A 12791-nucleotide genomic window follows, 5' to 3' on the forward strand; every position below is an offset into this window, starting at 1 on the left:
AATCCTAACAACAGCTCTGGGAGTTTGGTACCTTTTAAATCTATAATTTATGGATGAATGAGTGAAAGCTCAGAAATGTTAAGAAATGCTTTCCTATTCAGAGCCTCTAAGTAACAGACTAGGTTACATCTGTTCAGAAACTTTGCTCTAACATGCTGCTGCCTCAAGAGACTAGGACCTTACATTCCACCACTGTTAAATCTCCCTGTTATTTCACTCATTTGATAGAACGAATAATGGTTTTTCTTTGGTTTTAGGAAAGCTACATTATAAACTTGACTACTAAGTCATAGGGAGAAGACTTTATAGTCATTTACCTTGGTCATCTGTGATGACGGGGAATGAAGAGAGCAGGGATAATTTCAAATCTGTTTCCCCACCATGGAGCATCATTGCCCAGAGTGATCAATTTAGAGACAAGCATCATATGTAGTCACCACTGGAAAGTCACAAGGCATATTATCATGATAAGGGGTCTGAAAGGTACTGCAGAAAAACCCTGACTCTTCTCTTTTTTTTCCTTTGAGACAGAATTTCGCTCTTGTTGCTCAGGCTGGAGTGCAATGGCGAGATCTCAGCTCACTGCAACCTCCACCTCCCAGGTTCAAGTGATTCTCCTGCCTCAGTCTCCCAAGTAGCTGGGATTACAGGTATGTGCCACCATGCCCAGCTAATTTTGTACTTTTTTAGTAGAGACGGGGTTTCGCTGTGTTGGTCAGGCTGGTCTCAAACTCCTGACCTCAGGGGATCTGCCTGCCTGGGCCTCCCAAAGAGCTGGGATTACAGGAATAAGCCACCCCACCTGGTCAACCCTGACTCTTCTTAACCTAGCTTTCCCCAAACTTTTGACTGTGTGACCTTTAATCTATTGATTGTATGTCTTAAATAATAATAATATCCAATAGTACTGCCACGACACAGACACAAGATGGGAAACAAAGAACACACAGAAATGACTTGAGTTTAATGTCTCCAGAACTGTCTTTATTTTACACTCAACAGAGAAGCAGTGTAATTCACACATAAATAGTCATATAAAAAATACAGAACAGGTACACATGTGCCACTATAGCATTTTTTATAATGGCCACATTGTTATATAATCATATACTTTAAAATTTACCTATTCAAGTGTAAAAGTAAGTGGTTTGTAATATATTTATAGCTGTGAAACTATCACCAATATCTCATTTTAGAACATTTCATCACCCCAAAAGGAGAGCCCATACCAACTATAACAGCAGTTACTCTCTAGTCCCCTTTTGCCCAAGCTCCTGGTAAATACTAATCTACTTCCATTCTTTATGAATTGGCCTATTCTAGACATTTCATATAAATGGAATCATAAAAGATATAGTCTTTTGTAACTGTCTTCTTTCACTCAGCATAAGGTTTTCAAGGTTCATCCACATCGCAGCATATATCAGTACTTCATTCTTTTATATTGCCAAATAATATTCCATTATAGAGATATACCACATTTATTTATCCGTTCACCTGTTGATAATTCCACTTGTTGGCTATTAAGAATAATACTGCTATGAGCATTCATGTACACATTTTTGTGTGAGCATCTGTTTTTCTGTTCCTTTGGGTACACATTTAGGGGTGAAATTGCTGGGTCACAGGGTAAAACTATGTTTAACTTTCTGAAGAACTGCCAGACTGTTTTCCAAAGTGGCTGTGCATTTTATATTCCTACCAGCAGTGTATGAGTGTTCTGATTTCTCCACATCCATACCAACGCTTGTTATTTTCGTCATCATTATTATTATTGGCAAGTAGTATCTCATTATGGCCTGGACTTGCATGTCTAATGACTAATGATGTTGAGCATCTTTCATGTACTTGTTGGCTATTTGCATGACTTCTTTGGAGAATGTCTATTCAAATTATTGCTGAGTTCTACAATTGGGTTGTCTTTTTATTGTCGAGTTGTAAGAGCTTTATGTATATACTAGATACAAGTTCCTTATCAGATACATGATTTATAAATATTCTCTCCAAATATGCAGGCTGCATTTTCACATTCTTGAAGGTATTTTTGAAGAAAGAAATATTTTAATTTGAAATTATGATGAAGTTTCATTTGTTGCTTGTGCTTTTCATGTCATATCTAAGAAATCACTGCCTAATCCAAGGTAATGAATATTTACACATGTGTTTTCTTCTAAGAGATTTATAGTATATAGTTCTTAAATTTAGGTCTGTGACTAATTTTGAATTAATTTTTGTCTATGGAGTGGGCTAGGGTGCAATTTCATTATTTTGCTTATGAATATCCAGATTTCTCAAATCATTTGTTGAAACAAATGTATTTTCCAAATTGAATTATATATTTGTTTCTTTCTCTCTCTTTTTTTTTTTTTTTTTTTTTTTTTTTTTTTTGAGACAGGGTCTCACCCTGTCACTCAGACTGGAGTGTAGTGGCAAGATCATGGCTTACTGCAGCCTCAGCCTGCTGGGCTCAAATGATCCTCCTGTCTCAGCCTCCTGAGTAGCTGGGAATATGGGACTACAGGCACACACCACTGAGCCTAACTAAAAATAATTTATTTTATAGAGACAATGTTTCACTATGTTGCCCAGGCTGGTCTCAAACTCCTGAGCTCAAGCGATCTTTTTGCCCTGGCTTCCCAAAGTGTTGGGATTACAGGCATGAGCCACCACACCTGGCCATGTATTAGTTTCTTAAGGCTATCCTAGCAAAAATACCACAAAGTTGGTGGCTTAAAACCATAGCAGTTTATTGTTTTGTTGTCCTGTTGGCTAGAAGTCTGAAACCAAGGTGTTGGCAGGGGCATGCTTCCTCTGAAACCTGTAGGAGAAAATTTTTCCTGGCCTCTTCCAGCTTCTGGTCCTTGCTGGCAATCCTTGGTGTTCCTTATCATAGAGATGCATCACTCCAGTCTCTGTCTCTGCTGTCACAAAGCTGTCTTTTCCTATGTTGTTTCTCTCCTTTTCCCATTGGGACACTGGATTAGAGCTCATCCTACTCCATTGTGACCTCATCTTAACTAATGACATTTACAATAACTCTATTTCCAAATAAAGTGATGTTCTGTGGTACTTAGGGCTAGGACTTTAACATATCCTTTTGCGGGGACTGTAACACATCCTTTTGGGGGGACACAATACAACCAATAACAGTCTGTGCTCTGCCTTCCCCAAATTCACGTCTTTCACATGAGGAACATAGACTCACTCAGTCCCAACATCCCCAAAAGTCTTAACTATTCCAGCAACAACTCCAAGTCCAAAATCACATCTAAATAACATCAATTCACAGTCCCAACTCTCATGATATAAATCATTTAAATCAGTTGTGGATGAAATTTGTGATATGATCCATCCTGGAGCAAAATTGCTCTCCATCTGTGAACTTTGGAAGCAGATAAGTTATCTGCTTCCAAAATACAATGGTAGGACCAAAGTAGGATAGACATTCTCATTCTAGAAGGGAGAAAAGAGTCACAGGTCCCAAACAAGTCTGGAATCAAGCAGGGTAAGTTACATTAGGTTTCAAGGGCTGAGAGTAATCCTCCTTGATTATTAATCCTCCTTGATTAAATGCTCTGTCTTCTTGGCTTGCAGGGATGGCAGCTGTACCCTCTCGGCCCACTGGGGTGGCAGCCCCAAACCTCTCAGTCCAAGGAGGCGCTGTTGGATAGGGCTCTGCATCTGTGGCTCTTTCTTCAGGGTAATTCTTCCTTCATTTCATCCTCTCCCTGTCCCTTTCAGTCCAAGTCAGCAGTGTTTCTGCTGGTATGAAACTCAAAAATTATATTGTTCTCTTGTGCAATTCACAAGACTCCAAATCATGAGACAAGAGAGCCCTCCACATATCTCTTGTGGATAATGGATAATCCCCTCTCTCTTTCTGGCCTCTGTTGAGATGGCTGGTTGGATTCATGAGTCACACATCTAATCTCTTCAGCAAATGATTGTTCAGCCACACTCTTGGCCCTTCTTTTAGAGTACACTATCCAGATAAGCTTAACATTTTTCAAATCATCAAGTGCTATTTCCTTTTTCTTTTATCAATTCACTCCTCGATTTGTCTATTTTCCCCTCACATTTTACTGTAAGCAGCAAAGAGGAACAACTCTACCCCTTCCACACCTCACTTGGTAATCTCAACTGGATGTCCAAATTCATTACTTACAAGTTTTATTTTCTACTCAGCAGAATAACATAATTTTGCCAAATTCTCTGCCACTTTTTAACAAATATTATGTTTTTCCAGTGTCCAATAATATTTTGGTAATTACTGAGACACTAGCAAAAGCACTTTCAATGTTTATATTTCCAGTGCCATTGTATTTAAGAAGATGTATGTATCCTCTAAGATACCCAGATGCTTTCAAGATTTTCTTTTTGTGTGTTTGGCTTTCAAAAGTTTCACTTCGATGTGTCTAGGTGTGGATCTTTTTTTAGTGGGTCTTAGAGTTCATTGAACTATTGAACTTCTAGGTACATATTACTGTTTTTTTTTTAATTGAATTTGCAAAGTTTTCATCCCTTATTTCTGTAAATATTTCTTTTTTTTTTACATCTTTGTTCTACATCTTTTTTTTTTATTATACTTCAAGTTTTAGGGTACATGTGCACATTGTGCAGGTTAGTTACATATGTATACATGTGCCATGCTGGTGCACTGCACCCACTAACTCGTCATATAGCATTAGGTATATCTCCCAATGCTATCCCTCCCCCCTCCCCCGACGCCACCACAGTCCCCAGAGTGTGATATTCCCCTTCCTGTGTCCATGTGATCTCATTGTTCAATTCCCACCTATGAGTGAGAATATGCGGTGTTTGGTTTTTTGTTCTTGTGATAGTTTACTGAGAATGATGATTTCCAATTTCATCCATGTCCCTACAAAGGACATGAACTCATCATTTTTTATGGCTGCATAGTATTCCATGGTTGTTTATGTGCCACATTTTCTTAATCCAGTCTATCATTGTTGGACATTTGGGTTGGTTCCAAGTCTTTGCTATTGTGAATAATGCCGCAATAAACATACGTGTGCATGTGTCTTTATAGCAGCATGATTTATAGTCCTTTGGGTATATACCCAGTAATGGGATGGCTGGGTCAAATGGTATTTCTAGTTCTACATCCCTGAGGAATCGCCACACTGACTTCCACAATGGTTGAACTAGTTTACAGTCCCACCAACAGTGTAAAAGTGTTCCTATTTCTCCACATCCTCTCCAGCACCTGTTGTTTCCTGACTTTTTAATGATTGCCATTCTAACTGGTGTGAGATGATATCTCATTGTGGTTTTGATTTGCATTTCTCTGATGGCCAGTGATGATGAGCATTTTTTCATGTGTTTTTTGGCTGCATAAATGTCTTCTTTTGAGAAGTGTCTGTTCGTGTCCTTCGCCCACTTTTTGATGGGGTTGTTTGTTTTTTTCTTGTAAATTTGTTTGAGTTCATTGTAGATTCTGGATATTAGCCCTTTGTCAGATGAGTAGGTTGCGAAAATTTTCTCCCATTTTGTAGGTTGCCTGTTCACTCTGATGGTAGTTTCTTTTGCTGTGCAGAAGCTCTTTAGTTTAATTAGATCCCATTTGTCAATTTTGGCTTTTGTTGTTTTGGACATGAAGTCCTTGCCCATGCCTATGTCCTGAATGGTAATGCCTAGGTTTTCTTCTAGGGTTTTTATGGTTTTAGGTCTAAAGTTTAAGTCTTTAATCCATCTTGAATTGATTTTTGTATAAGGTGTAAGGAAGGGATCCAGTTTCAGCTTTCTACATATGGCTAGCCAGTTTTCCGAGCACCATTTATTAAATAGGGAATCCTTTCCCCATTGCTTGTTTTTCTCAGGTTTGTCAAAGATCAGATAGTTGTAGATATGCGGCATTATTTCTGAGGGCTCTGTTCTGTTCCATTGATCTATATCTCTGTTTTGGTACCAGTACCATGCTGTTTTGGTTACTGTAGCCTTGTAGTATAGTTTGAAGTCAGGTAGTGTGATGCCTCCAGCTTTGTTCTTTTGGCTTAGGATTGCCTTGGCGATGCGGGCTCTTTTTTGGTTCCATATGAACTTTAAAGTAGTTTTTTCCAATTCTGTGAAGAAAGTCATTGGTAGCTTGATGGGGATGGCATTGAATCTATAAATTACCTTGGGCAGTATGGCCATTTTCACGATATTGATTCTTCCTACCCATGAGCATGGAATGTTCTTCCATTTGTTCGTATCCTCTTTTATTTCCTTGAGCAGTGGTTTGTAGTTCTCCTTGAAGAGGTCCTTCACATCCCTTGTAAGTTGGATTCCTAGGTATTTTATTCTCTTTGAAGCAATTGTGAATGGGAGTTCACTCATGATTTGGTTGTCTGTTTGTCTGTTGTTGGTGTATAAGAATGCTTGTGATTTTTGTACATTGATTTTGTATCCTGAGACTTTGCTGAAGTTGCTTATCAGGTTAAGGAGATTTTGGGCTGAGACAATGGGGTTTTCTAGATATACAATCATGTCGTCTGCAAACAGGGACAATTTGACTTCCTCTTTTCCTAATTGAATACCCTTTATTTCCTTCTCCTGCCTGATTGCCCTGGCCAGAACTTCCAACACTATGTTGAATAGGAGCGGTGAGAGAGGGCATCCCTGTCTTGTGCCAGTTTTCAAAGGGAATGCTTCCAGTTTTTGCCCATTCAGTATGATATTGGCTGTGGGTTTGTCATAGATAGCTCTTATTATTTTGAAATACGTCCCATCAATACCTAATTTATTGAGAGTTTTTAGCATGAAGTGTTGTTGAGTTTTGTCAAAGGCTTTTTCTGCATCTATTGAGATAATCATGTGGTTTTTGTCTTTGGCTCTGTTTATATGCTGGATTACATTTATTGATTTGCGTATATTGAACCAGCCTTGCATCCCAGGGATGAAGCCCACTTGATCATGGTGGATAAGCTTTTTGATGTGCTGCTGGATTCGTTTTGCCAGTATTTTATTGAGGATTTTTGCATGAATCTTCATCAAGGATACTGGTCTAAAATTCTCTTTTTTGGTTGTGTCTCCGCCCGGCTTTGGTATCAGAATGATGCTGGCCTCATAAAATGAGTTAGGGAGGATTCCCTCTTTTTCTATTGATTGGAATAGTTTCAGAAGGAATGGTACCAGTTCCTCCTTGTACCTCTGGTAGAATTCGGCTGTGAATCCATCTGGTCCTGGACTCTTTTTGGTTGGTAAGCTATTGATTATTGCCACAATTTCAGCTCCTGTTATTGGTCTATTCAGAGATTCAACTTCTTCCTGGTTTAGTCTTGGGAGAGTGTACGTGTCCAGGAATTTATCCATTTCTTCTAGATTTTCTAGTTTATTTGCGTAGAGGTGTTTGTAGTATTCTCTGATGGTAGTTTGTATTTCTGTGGGATCGGTAGTGATATTCCCTTTATCATTTTTTATTGTGTCTATTTGATTCTTCTCTCTTTTTTTCTTTATTAGTCTTGCTAGTGGTCTATCAATTTTGTTGATCCTTTCAAAAAACCAGCTCCTGGATTCATTAATTTTTTGAAGGGTTTTTTGTGTCTCTATTTCCTTCAGTTCTGCTCTGATTTTAGTTATTTCTTGCCTTCTGCTAGCTTTTGAATGTGTTTGCTCTTGATTTTCTAGTTCTTTTAATTGTGATGTTAGGGTGTCAATTTTGGATCTTTCCTGCTTTCTCTTGTGGGCATTTAGTGCTATAAATTTCCCTCTACACACTGCTTTGAATGTGTCCCAGAGATTCTGGTATGTTGTGTCTTTGTTCTCATTGGTTTCAAAGAACATCTTTATTTCTGCCTTCATTTCGTTATGTATCCAGTAGTCATTCAGGAGCAGGTTGTTCAGTTTCCGTGTAGTTGAGCGGTTTTGAGTGAGATTCTTAATCCTGAGTTCTAGTTTGATTGCACTGTGGTCTGAGAGATAGTTTGTTATAATCTCTGTTCTTTTACATTTGCTGAGGAGAGCTTTACTTCCAAGTATGTGGTCAATTTTGGAATAGGTGTGGTGTGGTGCTGAAAAAAGTGTATATTCTGTTGATTTGGGGTGGAGAGTTCTGTAGATGTCTATTAGGTCCACTTGGTGCAGAGCTGAGTTCAATTCCTGGGTATCCTTGTTGACTTTCTGTCTCATTGATCTGTCTAATGTTGACAGTGGGGTGTTAAAGTCTCCCATTATTAATGTGTGGGAGTCTAAGTCTCTTTGTAGGTCACTCAGGACTTGCTTTATGAATCTGGGTGCTCCTGTATTGGGTGCATATATATTTAGGATAGTTAGCTCTTCTTGTTGAATTGATCCCTTTACCATTATGTAACAGCCTTCTTTGTCTCTTTTGATCTTTGTTGGTTTAAAGTCTGTTTTATCAGAGACTAGGATTGCAACCCCTGCCTTTTTTTGTTTTCCATTTGCTTGGTAGATCTTACTCCATCCTTTTATTTTGAGCCTATGTGTGTCTCTGCACGTGAGATGGGTTTCCTGAATACAGCACACTGATGGGTCTTGACTCTTTATCCAATTTGCCAGTCTGTGTCTTTTAATTGGAGCATCTTCTGTCTCTTTCTCTTTCTCTCTCTTCTGAAATTCCCACTGTGTGCATGTTGGTATACCTGACGTTGTTCCACAGCTTTCTAAGGCTCTGTTAAGTTTCTTGATTTATTTTTCTTTTAGTTCCTTAGGTTGAGTATTCTCCATGGGCCTGTCTTCAAGGTGACTGATTTTTTTTCTTTTGCCTTTTCAAATCTACTGTTGAACTGGTCTAGCAGGTTTTTAAAATTTCAGTTATTGTACTTTTACCTGAAAATTTCTAGTTTTCGAAATAATTTTTGTCTCTCTTTTCAGGTTCCTTATTTAGCAAGGCAGTGTTCTCATACCTTTCTTTAATTCTTTAGCCATTTTTTTCTTTTGTTTGTTGCATGAATATCTAACGGCTGATTTAAAGTCAGTAAATCAGTAAACAGCTGATTAAAGTTTAGTAAATTTAAATATGGGATTCTTTTGAGGCACTTTTTATTTGCTACTTTTTCCTGTGTATGGGCCATATTTTCCTGTTTCTTCGCATGGTTTTTTTTTTTTTTTTAATGTTGTTAAAAACTGGGCAGTTAGGCTGGGCGTGGTGGCTCATGCTTGTAATCCCAGCACTTTAGGAGGTCAAGGCAGGCAGATCACTTGAGCTCAGGAGTTCAAGACCAGCCTGGGCAACATGGTAAAACCCTGTCTCTACAAATATAAATAACTTATCCAGGAGCAGTGGTATGTTCCTGTAGTCCCAGCTACCTGGGAGGCTGAAGTGGGAAGATCACTTAAGCCCCAGAGGTAGAGGCTGCAGTGAGCCATGATCATAGCACTGCACTCCAGCCTGGGCAACAGATGGAGACCCTATCTCAAAAAGCAAAACAAAACAAAACTGGGGGACAGTTAAATAATATCATGACAACTTTGGAAATCAAATTCCCCTCTCCTTAGTGTTGTTATGGTCACTGTTGTTCTTACTATTTCTGTTGTTTATTTTGTGACTTTCTTGAACTAATTCTGTGAAGTCTGTATCCCTGATGGATGGCAAATGACATCTCTGCTCACTTAGCTTAGTGGTCAGGTAATGACTGGATTGTGATTTCCTTAAAAGCTTTTGAACCAATAAATCTCCTAGTCTTTGCTAAGAAGCTCTATGTGCGTTGGGCATGACTCAATACTCCATCAGTTTCCAACTTTGCTTAGGCTTTACTTCCTGTTTGTGCAGGACCTCAAGAAGAGCCAGCACTGAGAGATTTAGAGCCTACCTGAGAGGTTAAGTTTTTTTTCTGGGTACCCACAGAGCACTGCACATGTGTGTGGCCTTCTTGATCCCTAGGAATATATCTGAACTTCTCAAAGGCTCCTATCTCATTTCCAGATTTTCCTTTTAATATTTGTCAATGCTCTGTCCTTTTTATAGATTATCCTGGTTTCATTATACACATATTAATTTTTAAAATTGAAAACAAATTTTCATAGCACTAGACTAAACAATGACAATAACAACAAATATGGCACATAGTCCCACAAGTTTAAATTAATAGTTTTCTAATTTAATCTATTTTTAAGAAAACTCACTCTACTGGTTTTGAAAAATCACATACACTCATTATAATGAATTCACATAATGCTGCAAAGTACAAAGATGAAAATTTTTTTAAAATGATAATTGTAAAAATCTTATGTCCTATAAATCAATTTAACCTTTAAATTTATCAATGCTCATGTCCAATACTTTTAGCATATCTCTTAATCCCTAATTTTTTTATTTTGATTTAGCCCCTAAGTGACTGTATTCCGTTGTTAAATTTTTTGTTTCTTTGAAGAAAAACTCAAGTTCTATCATGTTTGGGAATATTAGCTAGTTGCTTCTATATTTGATGGATATTTTGCTGTATATAATAATCTCCTGTCATGCTTTTATTTCTTCCTAATACATATATGTTATTGTCTTCTGGCATTGAATGAAGCTTTAGAGAAATCTGAGGTCTGTCTACTATTTTTCCTTTTGAATGTCTTCCTGCTCTGTCTGGATGGATACCAGAATTATTTCTTTTTCTTAAGTTCAATATCTTATCTAGATTATGTCTTGCGTGGAGTGTTCTGTTTTCATATTTTTCCTGTAACACAATGTGCCCTTTTTTATATATAAGAATCAAGGTTTGTTTTTCATTCATTTGAGGAAAATGTTCTGGTATAATTTAATTTAATTTATATTACATTTATTGTGGCTGTACTTCAGGAACATCAAAATACCTTATGTTAGATCATCTTATATCTTTTTTCTATACCTATTGGCTTCTCTTTAGTTGCATTGATCTTTGTCTTTGTAAATTTTTCATTCACTTATTGTCTAATGATTGTAAGATTTTTCTTTTTTTTTAACTTCAAATATAGTTTTTATTTTGTCGTTAAACTCAGAATCCAGTAGTTAGTTTTAATTGCTCATTCCATAGAAACAAAATAGCTGCTCATGAACTTTAACATATGTCAACAATTAGTCAATATTAGTCAATACCCTCTGCCTTCATTTCCAAGTGTTTCCAAATTCTGTTCTGTAGATAAACATATTTGCTTCTTCGACTATTACTACTCTGGTTTCTATCTCCACTCCACTGCTACAGGAGATAATTATATGTATAAATCTCTCTCTCTCTCTGTGTGTGTATATATATATGTATATATGTATATATGTGTGTGTACATATGTGTGTATATATTTAATACAAATGTATAAACCAAACACTGTCCTCAGCATTTTACATACAACATCTCATCTAAATCTCACTATAACTTCATAAAGTAAGCATTACTTTTCCCATTTTATGGAAGTTCAAAGAAGTTAAGTGATTTCTCAGAAGTCATAGACAGCTAAGTGGCCAAAAAAGAATTAAAATGCAAGTCGGTGTGTTTCTATAGTACATGTTGAATACATGCACACATCTGATCACATGAAAGACAGGCCTATCACATTTGCAAGAGACATCAATCTATGTGGTCTGGCTAATCAGTTGATCACTAAATCAAAAATTTTATAGGCTGCAATAAAGGGATGAAATAAATAGATGCAACAAAACTGGCTTAAATGTAGTCTTACAATGAAGTTCGAAATAATCAATTACACATTAATAAGATTAAGAAGACCTAACTTAACAATACAAAATGTTTCTTAAAAATGCCCTGACCATTTTATCTGACAGAAAAGTCAATTTAAGTCAACACTGTAATTAATATCTTAAGAAAGCCAATGTAAATGTTGACTACATTAATAGCATATTATTTAGGTCAATAAAGTCAACAAAAGTAAAACTTCATTGTGCCATGCAGAATTATGGCTGCTCCACTTTAACAAGGAAATAATTTAAAAGACACATAAAGAATATAGGACAAAATCTAGAAACGATGTCACATGAGAAATTATTCAGCATATGGGGATTTGTATGTGTAGGAAAGAGAAGACTGGGGAAGGAAGAATGTAGAGATGTTTGTTAGGTGTCTTCAAACCCTTGGAAGGGTAGACTCTGTATTGTTTTATAGCAAGGGTCCCCAACCTCCGGGGCCACGGACCACTACTGGTCCGTGGCCTGTTAGGAACTGGACTGCACAGAAGGAGGTGAGCCACGGGCAAGTGAGCATTACCACCTGAGCTCCGCCTCCTGTCAGATCAGCAGCAGCATTAGATTATGATAGGAGCGCAAGCCCTATTGTGACCTGCGCTCGCAAAGGATCTAGGTTGCACATTCCTTATGAGAATTTAACTAATGCCTGATGATTTGAGATGGAAGTTTCACCCACCACCCTGTCTCCCATCTCTGGCCCTGGAAAAATTGTTTTCCATGAAACTGGTCCCTAATGCAAAAAAGGTTGAGGACCACTGTTTTACAGAACAGAAGAAAAGGCTGATAGGCACAAATTATAGAAGAGTACGTTTCAGCATGTGGTGAAGACTGACTTCGTTGCTCAACAGGAGAAAGGGATACCACACAAAAGAATGAGATTTATTCATTTGTTTTCATAATACATGTTCATGGGAAGGCCAGATGACTATTTTTAAAGATTCTCTCAAAGAGATTATTAAAAACTACCCACCAGATTGTCTTATACAAGGAAATTGAACTAAATGTAGCCTTTAAAACTAAAAATAGTATAAAAAATTTTTTCTTGCCCAATTATATTCCTTATGATAGAATTTATTAAGAATGTTATATCATCCTTATATAACATGTTTTCCCTCCATCAATACTCCCCCCAGAATAGCAAAGTTTCTGTAAAATTGTTTTAGTG

At 37.3% G+C, this 12791-nt stretch overlaps 1 long non-coding RNA gene across 1 annotated transcript in view; it reads left to right on the forward strand.

Moving 5' to 3' along the window:
• The first annotated feature begins 566 nt into the window (after positions 1–566).
• LOC134808194 (uncharacterized) overlaps positions 567–12791 on the forward strand; it is a 60142-nt gene continuing 47917 nt past the window's right edge. Inside the window, exon 1 of the long non-coding RNA XR_010150697.1 lies at positions 567–650. This is a non-coding gene — a long non-coding RNA (uncharacterized LOC134808194). The remainder of the gene's footprint in view (positions 651–12791) is intronic.

Source organism: Pan troglodytes, chromosome 14 (genome assembly GCF_028858775.2).
Source record: "Pan troglodytes isolate AG18354 chromosome 14, NHGRI_mPanTro3-v2.0_pri, whole genome shotgun sequence".
In the NCBI taxonomy this organism is placed as follows: Eukaryota; Metazoa; Chordata; class Mammalia; order Primates; family Hominidae; genus Pan; species Pan troglodytes.